Here is a 16,738-nt window from a genome sequence, read left to right as displayed (position 1 = left end):
AGGAGAGACGCAAACAAAAAAACACATCAGCACTGTGTGGGATGGTGGAAAGGAGGGCCCCAGGAGGAAGTGGGTCCCAGAATGGTTAAAAATTTGAGTATGTCCAGGTATCATATGCAACCTTGTCCTTTGGAGTATAGTGCAGTGGGTATTGTACTTCAACAGGGCTAAACTGCAGAGGAACAGGTGTTGAGTGCAGTGGGTACTGGGAGTCCACAAGGCTGGACTGTGATGGGGCAGGTGTGGAATGCAGCAGGTATTGACTGGAGCAAGGATGTCGACAAGATGTGTTGGTATCTTAGGGGCCCATGGGAAAGAGTTTTGCAATAGCAGCTGCAGGGGAAGGCGGAAGCAAAGCTGATCAGTTTGCAGTACTAGGAGCACCTGGAAGATGTCGCTCTATTACGTTTAAGAGCCGCTCCGTGGCTTCGTTCTGGTGCACCGCGTTCTCCTTTCATTTCCTCTTCTCGGTATCCTGCCACTCCTTCAATTCTTGTTTTTCTGCCCCAGCTTGCAGCATGACATCACGCAGAAAGTCCTCTACTTTTTTGTGGCCACTTTCTACTCCTGTGCAGCTATTTAGTTCGCAATAACAGAGTGAGCGGCTGGGCTCCCAAGGCCATATCTGTGAAGCCAAAATGCAACATTTTACAGAAGCACTATTGTTTGCAACACAAAGACCACTGTATCAGTGGTTTAAAACACAACCTCTATTCACATACTTATCACTAACTGGCCAACCCCAGACAAGCACACATGAGCCACAAGACCCCCAAAATGATGAGTAGCCACTGGGGCATGGGAATTCAGTGTTCCAGGATAGTACCGTACACTGGGCACATGGCTGCTGGGGAGAGACAGCACTGCTGGGGGGGGGGCATTAAAATCATTACCGTCCCCACATTTTCCACAAGCTGTGTTCATTATGGAAGATATCTCGCTGCGGTGGGAATAAAGGGAAGGTCTTCTCCAAGACTGCAGCTTACGCCCTGGCCCTTACACGGCTTGCCTGTGTGCAGCTATGGTCACCCCCAGTGATGGCAGAGTGATGCAGAAAAGTTACCCTTAATGGGGAAAGAAGCAAAGCAGCTCTGCCAAAGAACCTGTGGCTGCAGATTGCCCAGTATCTCCATATGAGTTTTGTGGAGATCTCTGAGGCAGATTCATGTGAAGTGTGGGTGTCTATCAACACCACTCTGTTTAGGTTCTGCCACTCTGATTAGGCATGTGGTGGTACGGGCATCACACAGACACAAGCCTGCCTTCTGCAAATCCCTCCGTGCAAGCTCAGTGCACAGAAAACTAGCCATCCTTCTGCAACCCTTCTTCCCCCAAAAACTTTCTTCAACGATTCCCAACATCAAAGCCACTTACCTGGGGCCTCCTCTCCTGTTACCGCTTTGCCAAGCGCCAACCACTGTGACTGGCTAGCCACGTCTGGGGTAGAGAAGAGCTACTGGCTGCATGCATGTCTGAACACTGAGTCGTCCTCTGCCTTTGCCTCTGGGTCCCCGTCCTCCTCCACATCCTTGTCCAAGATTTCTTCCTCCTAGCTTGGTCAAATCTCGACTGGTACACAAGCCTCCTAAGTATCCACGGGGCTCTTCGCAGTGGAGGTGGGTCGCTACTGAGTATCGTGTCCAGCTCTTTGCAGAACCGGCAGCTCATGGGCACAGCACCGGAGTGGCGGTTTGCCTCCTGCGCCTCGTGGTAGGCATTCTGCAGCTCCTTCACTTTAACCCTGCACTGCATTGTGTCCCTGTCATGGCCCCTTTCTACCATTCATTGTGATATCTGTCATAATACCTACAGCTGGAGCACAGCTGGGATTGGACAGCCTCCCCTCCCCAAATGCTGATAAGGTCTTGCAGCTCGGCATTGCTCCAAGCCGGGGGTTACCTGGTGCGTGGCACAGCCATGGTTACCCGGAAAGATGCACTGAGACCACTGCACTCATTGCTGAGCAAACAGGAAGGGGACTTTCAAAATTCCCAAGGAATTTAAAGGGTGGTGTTGACAGTTGGTCACTTGAGGGCAGAGTAGTAGACTTCAAACCTATGACCAGAGAGACAAGAACAGGCATTGTGGGAGTTCTTGGCCTTGAAATGGTCCATCACTGAGAAATTTTGAGACTACTTGTATGGTGCTCAGTTTCAAGTGTGGACAGACAACAATCCACTGACTTATAAGTTAACATGTGCTAAGTTGGATGCTACAGGGCAGAGATGGGTGGCCACCCTGGCTAGTTACGAGTTCAGCATTCAGTACCGATGAGGGAAAAACAATTTAGATGCAGATGCATTGTCTCAGCATCTGCAGGCAACGGAAGTTGCTGTGATACCTATGGATGGAGTGAGAGCTATTTGCAGTGCGAGTCATTGAGAGCCAGAGGCCCATGAGAGGCTTTATGGGTGTGCTGCAGAAGCTCTGGGCCTGCCCCCTGAAAGAGTGCCTTCTGCCTCAATGAACTATATCGTGTTGGACCAATCTCCATTGCCGATGCTCAATGCAGCTGACTGGCAGGAAGCCCAGCTGCAAGATATTGAAATTCGTGGTACACTACTTGCTAAAAAGGAGGGGCGAAGTCCAGCTGCTATAATCCCACCTAACGCTGAGGGTAAACTACTATTGAAAGAATGGAACAAACTAAGACTGATTCAGGGAGTGCTGCACCGAATTACCACTGACCCTTTAGAAAAGCAACAAATGCAACTAGTGCTTCCAAAAGAGTACAGATCCCTGGCCATGAGGGCCCTGAATGATGATTTTGGACATTTAGGAATGGAGAGGACCTTGGAACTTATTCATAGTAGTTTCTATTGGCCCCAGATGGCTGAAGACGTTCACAGAAAATGTGAGACATGCGCTCGATGTGTTCAAAGGAAGACTCTGCCCACTAGAGCTGCATGTCTGAAGGACATCACCACTAGCAAACCTTTGGAGCTGGTATGCATTGACTTCTTGTCTTTAGAAGTGGACAAGAGGAACATCGGGAACATTTTAGTAGTGACTGACCATTTTACACGGTATGCACAGGCATATCCCACACATGACCAGAGGGCCACCACCGTCATTCGAGAATTGTGGGAAAAATATTTTTCAGTGTATGGGTTCCTAGCTCGGATATAGTCCGACCAGGGGCAAGATTTTGAGAGTCACCTTCTGAAGGAGGTGCTGAGGATAGCAGGAATTAAAAAGTCTAGGACAACATCTTACTACCCGCAATGTGATCCTCAGCCAGAGAGGTTTAATCGAGCTCTGTTAGATATGTTGGGGACGTTATGGCCAGAGCAGAAGGCAACCTGGAGCCAGCATGTTGCGTTTTTTGGTGCATGCCTACAATGCTACAAAGAATGATGCTACGGGAGTCACCCCATATCTCTTTATGTTTGGCCGAGAACCAAGATTACCCATAGACTTGTGCTTTGGTGTATCAGAGGATGGAGATAGCCATGAGACTCATCAGTAGTATGTATCCCGACTAAAAGAAAAGCTGAAGGATGCTTATCACTTAGCCACGTCTGCAGCTCAGAAAAACTCAGACAGTAACAAGCATTGGAATGATGCTAGGGTGCGTTCAGAGGAGCTCCAGCCGGGGGATAGAGTTCTGCTGCAAAATTTGGGTATTGCTGGCAAACACAAGATAGCCGATAGATGGAAAGCAATACCTTACCTGGTGGTGGAAAAACTGGGAGATCTGCCGGTCTATAAGATTAAACCTGAAGTGGGGCCAGGGCAAATAAAGACAGTACATAGAAACCTTTTACTCCTTGTGGGGAAGTTGGTAGGCGCCCCTTACGAAGTGGACCACAACATGGCAACTGGGCAGAACAAACTTGCTAGACCAAAGCCACCATCCAACATAGACGGTGGGCCCCCTGCAGCTAACCTACCCCCACTCAGCACATCTGAGAGTGAGTCTGAGGAGGAAGAAACTACCATGATGTATCCTAGAATGGAGATGAGATTTCAGTCTCTATCAGCTGAACCAAGGGAGAGCGCCACTTCTTCAGTCCTAAACCTCATCGCAGAAGTATTTAGGCCCGTTACTGACACATTGTGCCATCAATGAGACCACTCTGTGATGACACATCTAGGTTATTGGTAACAGTGGAGATATACAGGTTGAAGGTATCCCGGATGCCTTGGGCCTTCCACTATTAGAATCAGATATATAGGGGTCTATGTCAGTAGCAGAGGAATCCTCAAAGGAACCCTCACCATCCCTTGCCCAAGATAGGTACTTGTACCTGGTGGTGTGGGCTTTGCCTAAAGGCCCCAGACACTATTTAATCCTGCCTCTTTTCACTGTGTAATAACAGCTAATTTAGACCCAATTGAGAGTCTTGTTACACACTGCAGAGGTCAACTCACTGATACCTACATCTAAATATTAGATCTGCTTTGGTACAATGTCTCTGATTCAAGAAACTGCCTAGTGTGCACCAGCAGTGAAGCTCCCCCACTAACAGCTGAAATCACTAAGAGCTATGTTAAGTGGGGAGCCCTGAAGACATCTTGGTGACCAGCAGGGCAACTGGTGAAGAGGCATGACAAGCGGCCAGCAGGGCAACTGGTGGAGAGGCGTGGCCAGTAGCACAGCTGGACAAGAGTATCGGAGCAGAGCCCTGCAGAGAGTGGGGGTGAATGAATACCAGAGCAGTGGAGTAAGGTGCCTCCTTACTCCCTCCCCCTTCACCCAGGGTGGGAGCTGAACTCTGGAGATGTACCTCTGAATTCTGGGCCTGCAATGTCTAAGGACAGCAACTGTGAGTGGGGTGCAGAGGAGGGATGGACACGTTAAAGGGACTTTTGGGTTACTGGACTTAAGAATCTGAGGGGAAAAGGACACTGTCCAACTTACTTGGTGGTGGGTCTTTTGCTCATGGTTTATGTTTATATACCGTGTTTGCGGTGTTTCCCCAAATTAATGCTGCATTATTTCCCTCCTTTTATTAAAAGGTTTTTTTGCTACACGCAGATGCTGTGCTTGCGAGAGGGGAAGTATTGCCTCTTAGAGGTGCCCAGGGGGTGGTATGTAACTGTCCCAGGTCACTGGGTGGGGACTCAAGCTGATTTGTGTTGTATGGTTGAAAAGGAACCCCTAGATACTGAACCTGGCCCTGGTTGCTGCCTACTCTAACTGGCAGACGGGTAAAATAATTATGGTCAGAAAAAACTTGAAATGTCACCTTTTTACTCAATATAACATGCCTGTGTGTCTTCAAGCAATGTTTATTTACAGACTAAAACGGGTGTTTGCTGCCTGCATCGAAGAGCTAATACACCTATGAAAGGGTAAATTGGAGTCCATTTTGACTCATGAATTATCACCTAAATAGCCAATAGCTATAGACTTCATTACTGGTGATGATGTAAGGGCAGAAAGAATAAAGATTGAGCTTAGCAGACTGGCAGTTTAAAAAACATCATTATCCTTTTCCTTGTAAGCTAATATGCAGAAGCAGAAATCCTTGCAAGAATAATTTGGATTCCCACCATACCTGCAAACATATAAGCACATGTGCAATTTACTCTCATGTTTAGTCCCAATGAAGTAAATAAGACTGCACATGAGTAAAGATATATACATACTTCAGTGTTTGCAGACTTGGGGCTTAAATTCAGAGGTGATACAGTAAATGATGGTAATGAACCCGAGAAGGATGGAGATCAGTAGACAGGATTAAGTAACAAACTCACATGTTATATTGTTACATTTCTTGTTTGCGTTCTACATTCCTATGTTGTGTGTAACCACACCAAAAAACCATGACCACAAAGTCAACTGTGGGGAGTGTGAGCAGGGAGTAATAAAGGCGTGTTACCTCTTTTTATCTGAGTGCTTAGTTGATATTAGGGACATTCTGTATTATTTTCCTTAAAGGGAGAAACTGATGATGGACTCAGGTATTTCTGTGATTCAATCCTGTTTATTCATAAAAAATGTACACAAAGGCCTGTTTCTCTGAATATCACAGGAATCAAACACTAGAGGACAGCTTCTTTGGTCACAGTTCAAAGCCCTTTTCCAGGCAGCGATCTGCCCCAAAGGTCTCTCTCTCAGCTTTTTCCTCAGGGTTATACTACAAATGCTTCTCTAGCTGTCTCTGATGTGTCCTCACTTCTCTGGTGCTTTTGGCTGCTTTTTTCTCTCTCTCAAACACACACACAGTTCCATGTGTTTCCATCCAGCCCCCAGTAAAACCTCTCTATCCCCATACCTCAGGTTCCTCACCAGCTTTTCATGTGGCCTGTGTTTTGAGTGCTGGCTCCTATTGTTTCAGCAATCTTATTCCATAAGGGACATTAATAGCTTCATACATTTGTCCTAAATGAAGAGTGGCTGTTATGCCCACCAGCTTTGATCCCCCCAACATAGCAGACTAAAACAGTGAGCATGAAAAAAATTGAATTCTATTGAAAGGCCCTTAAAAGGAACTTTGCCAATTTCTGATTTTTTTCCCCCTCTGTGTTTCCTCTCCCCCCCACCCCAAAAGCGCCAATCAAAAATCTTCAACATTTGTTTTCAGTTTTAAACTGATAACAGAATCTCTACTACTAATAAACTGTTGGTGAGTTGTAGGCTGATTAGTCTTTTTTGACACACCTACACCTCTCATTATAGGATATGTAATAACTGAAATCAGACAATCTACTATGAATGCTAAATATAGATCAATTTATACTTTTGGGGGGAAAACACCTGGTTTTAAAATCATGAAGAGCTGCTTCTACAGTTATGAAGGGGGACTCTGCTGCAGAGTGATCCATCTTAAATTTAGTTTCTGATTTAGTATTGTTCTGCTCTCTGAATTAATTTTTCATTGGTAGTTCAAGCAGGCAGCAATCTAAATTCAGTTCCTTCTAAAATTAAGGGGAGTTTTGATATTGTTTTCAGTAGGAGTGAATGAATATTTTGACTGGCTGAGTTTTGTTGTATTTGTGAGAAAATCATTCATCCTTCAGGTTTCCGCAGAGAATCCAGCTATTACAGGAGAGTGATATGCTTGATAGGTACTGATATAAAACAAAACATGGATTTTAATAAGCTTTTCAGGCATCAGAGAAGTCACACATAATCTAAGCCAATTTAAGATGTCTTAAATTAATATATACAGTTGCACCTAGCCAAGCAGAATTTCTGATGAGCCAAGCACATTTTAAAACTCTCTGATTTGCTCACAATTGACTCTGTTTATCCACTGCATTAAAGACCAGAGCCACATTTTGCTGGAAACAAGGGGAAAACACCCAGTGATTTCAAAGGATTTGGGTCAGGCCCCAAACTAGGTTCAGAGGTTCACTCCTGGAGTTGTATGGGAAAACCTACAGGGGAATTGTTCATTGTTCACAGAGGCAGAGTATTGGATGCTCACCTCAATGAGAAACAAATTCACCCACTATTTTTTTAAATCAATAGGTTTTGTAATAATTTTTTAGAAAATATTATTGACTTTGCAAGACACTCTACATGGATTAACAGCACAATGATACTCACTGTTCATAATACTGGAGCGTCAGAGTTAAATGTTACCACTACAACCAACCAGACAAAGCCTAATTTCTTTAAGAAAGGAAGTGTAAAGAAAAAAGAGGCAGCTTAATATGAATAATATTAGCTATCTGAGGCTCAGAGAGCTTAGGCACAAGGAATAATAATCTTACCTTGCAGAAAATTGGAGCAATAGGATATTGCTTCTAGAGCCAATTATACAAGCTTTGCACTCCTCATTATTCATTTGTGGGTAGACAGTGGAAGCTGATAGGTTTTGGAATATTTTTCCAGTATCCCTGAAGAACATTTTAATAGCCTTTTTTTGAAAGTCAAGCCTCTTTGTACTTTTCCCTTGGCTGGTAATTTACCATGCTTTATTTTGTTTTTCCGGCCTTGCGCTGTCATTATTGGCTGGATATTGTTGTTTATAATCTGGTAGCTGTTGCTGGCTTCATTCAGCATTGCAGAAAGATTTCAGTTATGTACTCGCTGTAAGACGTTGATGGCTTTTGTGTACCAGCAAATTTCTTAGTCCTTTTATTTAATTCTGTGGGGAAAATATAGTGACCAGTGGAGTAGAGGCAATCTTTGTTTCCAGAGCCTCAGTCATCTGAGAAGCAGACAGTGGCCTCTTAATTTAGCACCAGGTATATTCACTTTGTTCTCTCTCTCTCTCTCTCTGTGGCAGCGACAATCTTTCATTCACTATTACTAATTGGCCACAAATAATTACACAAATTGTGGCTTTTAGTGTGCATTGTTAATTATGTAGTTCAATAGGGCTAATTTAGAAGTAGGATGTTCTTCAATATTAATCTCATCAACTGATTTTCAATCCTTACTTTGAGAAAAAACATGTCAATATCCCTAGTCTCTGATTAATGAATGGGCAGTGTAGAAGTTTAATGTCCCCATACAATACTCATTGCTGAGAGACCAAACAATAATATACAGACTTTCACAAGAAACACTTAAGAGTTATGAGTAAGGGAGTTTGAGGGAAGTTGTGGTGAGGGTCAGAGAATGTTTTGGAACCTGGACTGGCACCTTTCTTTTAGCAGAAGGAGCTGTGAGGAGAAAGTGGCTACAGCCTTCTGTTTGAGTGTGACACAGAGAAATGGTTACTAATCAAGGTGGGATAGCATATGAAAGGGAGGTGTAAATTTCAACACACGTATCTTGTTTTAAATGTATTTCTTCCTTTCAGTGGGTGCACCTATTCTGGGCTCTAGGTGTTTCTGCTGCAAATTAAAAATAAAATCAATTAAAAAACAAAGCCAGCAATTGCTTCCCACCTCCCTAAAGAATATGTTGGATCACAACCAAATAAATTCCCAACAATACCTCTGCTCCCTTAAGGATCAGTCCTTGAGCTTATTCCTTCCTCCCTATACAAAGAGATGGGCCTTATAGCATGCCCTGAATGTCAGCAAAGTTTGGGCTGTTTTGGATCAAAGGACCCTTCAGGCTGAGTACCTATCTCTTTTATACCAAGCAGGGGTCAGCTTGGGCATCTACTGATCACAGCTATGGCAATATAAATAGAGAGGGAGGCGGGCTCTCAAATAGACAGTTTCCCTAAGCTACTTAGATAATTATACTGATATCTTAAATTCCTCCTGAACAGCAAGAGCAGCACATGGAGCACTAGGTTCAGACATCCTGGTGACATACACCACATAACGAGTGCACTCCCATAGCCTGATTAAGTTTCAATTTTCAAGTTGGGTGAAGGTGTAGGCCCATGAAAAGCACATGCCAACAGTCCAATACAAACAAACAATATGCTTGCATCCATGTCTCAGCATTTGCTTTCTGTAAAGGCTTCCTCACAGCCAGATAATTTGAATGCCAGTAGCAGGTCAATTCCTTGTTGAGAGTAGGGTGATCAGAAAGCAAGTGAAAAATGGGGACCAAGGATGGGAGTAATAGTTGCCTCTATAAGACAAAGCCCTGAATATTGGGACTGTCCCTATAAAATCAGGCTATCTGGTCTCCCTAGTTGAGAGAGATACGCAACATACACAGGATACTGTATTCTAAGGTAATTTGTTTATAAATAAGTACATTCTTGAACAGGGATATTAAGCTGTACTCTGTTTCCACCTACACAGGTATGGCAGCACAAGGTTTTCAGAATGCCAGCAAACAGTTCTCTGCTCGTTATTGTCTAAACCATTTCTCTCTTCCTGTTGTAGGACTTCATGATTCCAGTTCTGAGTTGGATCAGTCCTGTGCTGATTGCAGAAGTGGAATGGTGTGGGGGTAAAGATGGCTTTTTTGTGGATGCTGAGCAACTTCGAAAATTAGGTCATTAGTAATTTATCCAAGGTATGGCAAGCAGTAAGTGGAGAATAAAACCCATATCTCCTGAGCTACCGGCCCCTGCTCTTGCCAGTAGGTCACATTTCTACATAATGCCATCATGGGCACTTATCAGCACTGCTTTTTGTAGATTTGAAATTTTTAGTTTTTAAAGACATGATAGAGTTGCCAGTTCATGTGTTAATACAACAGGCAGCTGATCAGCAGTGTTCTACTTTGCTACTTGTTGCTCTTATAGAGGATTAAACTGTGAGGGGAAAAAAGATGAAAGCTGATGTAGGTGCAGAGGGTAAATTGTTCATATTTATTTGTTAAACAATAGTCTTAAAACAGGTTAAATGAAGTCTGAGAACACCCTTCTGATTTGTTTGAAGGACACTAACTTTCTGTTCCACCCTTCAGTTTCTGCTTGTTTATGGTCGGTTGTTAAATCATATGTTGAAGGGGAGGCATGGTGAGTCTTTGAGTTGGACACAAGTTTCATCCACAACTAGGCTGGGTAATTCTCTCTGAATGGTAAGGTCATTATCAATAAGGCAGGTGACACTGGGGCATTTATGTCCCAGGAAGCCACAGGCTACATCTTATATATGACTCGTGATGTTATGAGTCACTGTCCATTCATAAAATGGATGCATTCATGTATCACTCTTATTTTGACAGGACAAACATGTATCTATGCAGTTCTTGCAGGGTTCTGATGACCATAAAAGAATAAAGGGTGCCACATCAGATACAAGAAATTTAGAGTCATAACTTTATTTTTTATAGGGAAGGGGTGGTTATACTTGTAGCCTATTCACCTGCAGTGCTCCTTTAACAAAGTAAGCTAATGAATACAGGCAACTAGATCTAATCTGAGAAATTTTGGGCATAGAAACAGAGAATATAGGAGGAGAAATGCTATAACATAGAAGAGCGAGCCCTGGGAGAGTGAGGAGGTCATGACTGTGGTCTGGAGAAAATGTGGGAGATGGAGGGAAACCAAATGCACGGGAAATAATAGCACTAACCAGCAGAATGACATAAAACAAAAATTTGATTCAGCATGAGGGAACATAGGGGGTAGGACAAAACAAACAAGGGATTAGAGAAGGCTGAGAAAGTATTGGAGGAGTCCAGAGAGAACTGACAACCTACAACAACCTGAGGGATTTGAAGACTGTACTGAAGTGACTGAGGATCACAAAGGAAGGATCAGAAAGTCTCAGTTACACAACTCACTGCCTGTAATGGACTGGCTATTGGAATCAGTAACCAAATTGGGAGCCCTTAATCTGTTGGGTGCTATTTTGAATCTGGTTCAGGTGGGCTGTAATTTAAAACTATCACTCTATCACAGCAGTTGTGTCCTTTGTGAAATAAGCTCTTACAAAAAGAATTGGTGTACAATTTAAAGCAGCATCTCCTATGCAAATGGGGTAGAATTTGGCTCTAACTTTACAATAGCACAGAAGAGAGGTATTTACCAGCCAGCTTTGTTTTTGAAATTATTCACTTGTCCACAAGAAGGTACAAATACCTTGTGTACTCAAAATTAGATCAAAAATACATCTCCCTCTAAAACTAAATTGCTGTTCCTTTTCCATTGGCCCATATAGCTTTCAGATTGATCCTCTGTTATTTAGCTGGGAAGTGGCTGTTTGAAAGGAGTTTGGAAATTTCTGCAGTTATCTACCCTCTCCCTTCCTCCTTCCTAGACTTCTGTTTGGTTTTAAAGACAAGATAAAGCCCTCGTTTGTGAAGCAAGTTAATTTGAAATAGTTAATTTGAAAGTAACAGAACGCCACTAGCCGTCACCTACAGCCCCCAACTAAAGCCTCTCCAGTGCATTATCAAGGATCTACAATCTATCCTGAAGGACGATCCCTCACTCTCACAGACCCTGGGCAACAGGCCAGTCCTCGCTTACAGACAGCCCCCCAACCTGAAGCAAATTCTCACCAGCAACAACACAACAAAAACACCAACCCAGAAACCAAACCCTGCAACAAACCCCGGTGCCAACTCTGTCCACACATCTATTCAAGGGACACCATCATAGTACCTAACCACATCATTCACACCATCAGGTGCTCATTCACCTGCACATCTACCAATGTGATATATGCCATCACGTGCCAGCAATGTCCCTCTGCCATGAACATTGGTCAAACTGGACAGTCTCTATGCAAAAGCATAAATGGATACAAATCTGACATCAGGAATCATAACTTTCAAAAATCAGTAGGAGAATACTTCAGTCTCCTTGGTCACTCAATAAAAGACCTAAAAGTGGCAATTCTTCAACAAAAAAACTTCAAAAACAGACTCTAACGTGAAACTCCAGAATTGGAATTAATTTGCAAACTGGACACCATCAGATTAGGCCTGAATAAAGACGGGAGTAGTTGGATCATTAGAAAACCTAAACCTAATTTCCGCAATACTAATTTCCCCCTATTGTTACTCACCCTTCTTGTCAACTGTCTGAAATAGGCCACTCTCATTACCACTTCAAAAGTTATTTTTCCTCCTTTGGTATCCTGCTGTTAATTGATTTGTCTCGTTAGACTGACCTCACACTTGGTAAGGCAACTCACATCTTCTCATGTATTTATACCTGCTTCTGTATTTTCCACTCCATGCATCTGATGAAGTGGGTTCTAGCCCACAAAAGCTTATGCCCAAATAAATTTGTTAGTCTCTAAGGTGCCACAAGGACTTCTCATTGTTTTTGCTGCTACATTATGTATCACCTAAGCAATGACACTAGGCATTAAAAATAAGAGCACAGCTGGTTCACGTTTCTTATTAGCTTTTGCAGTTAAAGTGAAGGAAAAGGACTGAACAATCATTCAGAAGAAATGCTCAAGATTGACCATGTTTTTGTTTTTGCCTCCTATACATCAAAATCCTTTGAAAAATATCCAGACCTGGAGATTTTTGAGGAAAACAAACTACAATAATCTGAAAAGAGACTGCTAGCTGATTGTCTGCCCTAGATAAAAGCTTAGGCAGCCCAGCTGTCAACAGGAAAGATGTATGAGAAATCAATATGGCTTGTTTCAGTAGAAAAGACAACAAGGGAAATTGGGCAAATACATCCTTGATGTAACCCATGAGTCTAATTGTGATTGCACCAATGACTATTTTGGCCCATAAACCTACAACTGTGTGAGAATGGAATATTAAATCAGACCAAATAAAAGAGAGAAAATACTATAAATTGTTAAATATATGTGACTTCAAACTACCTAAGCGTAACTGTGGAGCCTGCAATGCTAAGCAACACACACAAGAGATAATATGGTAAATAATATGGAATTGTACAATATGTTATCTAGTAACAATAGCATCCTTTCAATGATAAAATAATCTCTAGAACTTTTTGATAGGTTTCAGAGTAGCAGCCGTGTTAATCTGTATCTTCAAAAAGAACCGGAGTACTTGTGGCACCTTAGAGACTAACAAATTTATTAGAGCATAAGCTTTCATGGGCTACAGCCCACTTCATCGGATGCAATGAATGGAACATATAGTAAGAAGATATATATATATCTTACAGAGAAGGTGGAAGTTGCCATACAAACTGTAAGAAACTAATTAATTAATATGAGCTATTATCAGCCGGAGAAAAAAACTTAGGGTTAGGGTTGAAATCATGGTGGAATTCAATAATTTCCATCCCACCATCAACCTTAGTCTAGACCAATCCTCACAAGCGGTCCATTTCCGGGACACTACTGTGCTAATAAGCGATGGTCAAATAACCACCACCCTATACCAGAAACCTACTGAGCACTATACTTGCCTACATGCCTCCAGCTTCCATCCAGGACACACCACACAATCCATTGTCTACAGTCAAGCTCTAAGATACAACTGCATTTGCTCCAACCCCTCAGACAGAGACAAACACCTACAAGATCTCTATCAAGCATTCTTAAAACTACAATACCCATCTGCTGAAGTGAAAAAACAGATTGACAGAGCCAGAAGTCACCTACTACAGGACAGGCCCAACAAAGAAAATAACAGAACACCACAGAATAGACCCTAAGCTGTCACCTTCATCCCCGAACTAAAACCTCTCCAGGGCATCATCAAAGATTTACAACCTATCCTGAAAAATGATCCCTCACTATCACAGATCTTGGGAGACAGACCAGTCCTTGATTACAGACAGACCCCCAACCTGAAGCAAATACTTTCCAGCAACTACACACCACATAACAAAAACACGAACCCAGGAACTTATCCTTGCAACAAAGCCCGATGCCAACTTTGTCCACATATTTATTCAAGTGACACCATTATAGGACCTAATCACATTAGCCACACCATCAGGGGCTCATTCACCTGCACATCTACCAACGTGATATATGCCATCATGTGCCAGCAATGCCTCTCTTCCATGTACATTGGCCAAACCAAACAGTCTCTACGCAAAAGAATAAATGGACACAAATCTGACATCGTGAATCATAACATTCAAAAACTGGTAGGAGAACACTTCAACCTCTCTGGCCATTCAGTAAAAGATTTAAGCATGGCAATTTTGCAACAGAAAAGCTTCAAAAACAGACTCCATTGAGAAGGAGTACTTGTGGCACCTTAGAGACTAACAAATTTATTAGAGCATAAGCTTTCGTGAGCTACAGCTCACTTCATCGGATGCATTTGGTGGAAAAAACAGAGGAGAGATTTATATACACACACACAGAGAACATGAAACAATGGGTTTATCATACACACTGTAAGGAGAGTGATCACTTAAAATAAGCCATCACCCACAGCAGGGGGGGGAAAGGAGGAAAACCTTCCATGGTGACAAGCAGGTAGGCTAATTCCAGCAGTTAACAAGAATATCAGAGGAACAGTGGGTGGTGGGGTGGGGGGGAGAAATACCATGGGGAAATAGGTTTCAGAGTAGCAGCCGTGTTAGTCTGTATTCGCAAAAAGAAAAGGAGTACTTGTGGCACCTTAGAGACTAACAAATTTATTAGAGCATAAGCTTTCGTGAGCTACAGCTCACTTCATCGGATGCATCCGATGAAGTGAGCTGTAGCTCACGAAAGCTTATGCTCTAATAAATTTGTTAGTCTCTAAGGTGCCACAAGTACTCCTTTTCTTCATGGGGAAATAGTTTTACTTTGTGTAATGACTCATCCATTCCCAGTCTCTATTCAAGCCTAAGTTAATTGTATCCAGTTTGCAAATTAATTCCAATTCAGCAGTCTCTCGTTGGAGTCTGTTTTTGAAGCTTTTTTGTTGAAGTATAGCCACTCTTAGGTCTGTGATCGAGTGACCAGAGAGATTGAAGTGTTCTCCAACTGGTTTTTGAATGTTATAATTCTTGACGTCTGATTTGTGTCCATTCATTCTTTTACGTAGAGACTGTCCAGTTTGGCCAATGTACATGGCAGAGGGGCATTGCTGGCACATGATGGCATATATCACATTGGTAGATGCGCAGGTGAACGAGCCTCTGATAGTGTGGCTGATGTGATTAGGCCCTATGATGGTATCCCCTGAATAGATATGTGGACAGAGTTGGCAACGGGCTTTGTTGCAAGGATAGGTTCCTGGGTTAGTGGTTCTGTTGTGTGGTGTGTGGTTGCTGGTGAGTATTTGCTTCAGATTCGGGGGCTGTCTGTAAGCAAGGACTGGTCTATCTCCCAAGATCTGAGAGAGCGATGGCTCGTCCTTCAGGATAGACTCCATTGAGAAACTGCTGAGCTTGAATTAATATGCAAACTAGATACCATTAACTTGGGTTTGAATAGAGACTGGGAGTGGCTGAGTCATTACACATAGTGAATCTATTTCCCTATGTTAAGTATCCTCACACCTTCTTGTCAACTGTCTAAATGGGCCATCTTGATTATCACTACAAAAGTTTTTTTCTCCTGCTGATAATAGCTCATCTTAATTAATTAGCCTCTTACAGTTTGTATGTCAACTTCCACCTTCTCTGTATGTATATATACATATAGTGTCTTTCTGTATGTTCCATTCTATACATCCGATGAAATGGCCTGAAGCCCACAAAAGCTTATGCTCTTATAAATTTGTTAGTCTCTAAGGTGCCACAAGTACTCCTGTTCTTTTTTCTAGAAATTTTGTTATCTGGTGACTCCGTTCAGCAGAGAACATCTACCTGGTTCTGTAATATGGCTGTCTCCAAAAGGAAGATGATGAAGTCAGGTAATCTGCATTTATCAGGGTGATTCAGCAACACTGGCAGTTATTAGCTGCTAAGTGAGGGTTAGCCGGTTCAGATGCTGAGATAGAAATAGAAGGGGTTCTGGGATGATTTCTGCAGTAGGACAATATTTGCCTGAGAGCTGCTCTACAAAGCACATGTAAGCCCCATGCTAAAGTGTTCTTATCATGCATACCATCTATTCATAATTGCTGTGGCGGATAAACACTTTTGATGATAGCCATCTGTGCCATGCACTGAGAAATGCTCCTGTGCTGTTAGACTGGGCTTTGTGAATGTTCTTGGTAGCTGTTTGAGAACTCTAGGAAAGTAGAAGTATTTGTGTCAACAGTCGTCACCATCTAGAGTTGTCTCTGCACACACCTTACCGAAGGTCCTGAGGCTGCATGGTTTCTCATTTCAGACTGGTTTCAGAGTAGCAGCCGTGTTAGTCTGTATTCGCAAAAAGAAAAGGAGTACTTGTGGCACCTTAGAGACTAACAAATTTATTTGAGCATAAGCTTTCGTGAGCTACAGCTCACTTCATCGGATGCATTTGGTGGAAAATACAGTGCGGAGATTTATATACACACACAGAGAACATGAAACAATGGGTTTTATCATACACACTGTAAGGAGAGTGATCACTTAAGATGAGCCATCACCAGCAGCGGGGGGGGGGAAGGAGGAAAACCTTTCATGGTGACAAGCAAGCTAGGCTATTTCCA

This window comes from Dermochelys coriacea, chromosome 9 (genome assembly GCF_009764565.3).
Source record: "Dermochelys coriacea isolate rDerCor1 chromosome 9, rDerCor1.pri.v4, whole genome shotgun sequence".
NCBI lineage: Eukaryota > Metazoa > Chordata > Testudines > Dermochelyidae > Dermochelys > Dermochelys coriacea.
Note: the sequence above shows the minus strand (reverse complement) of the source record.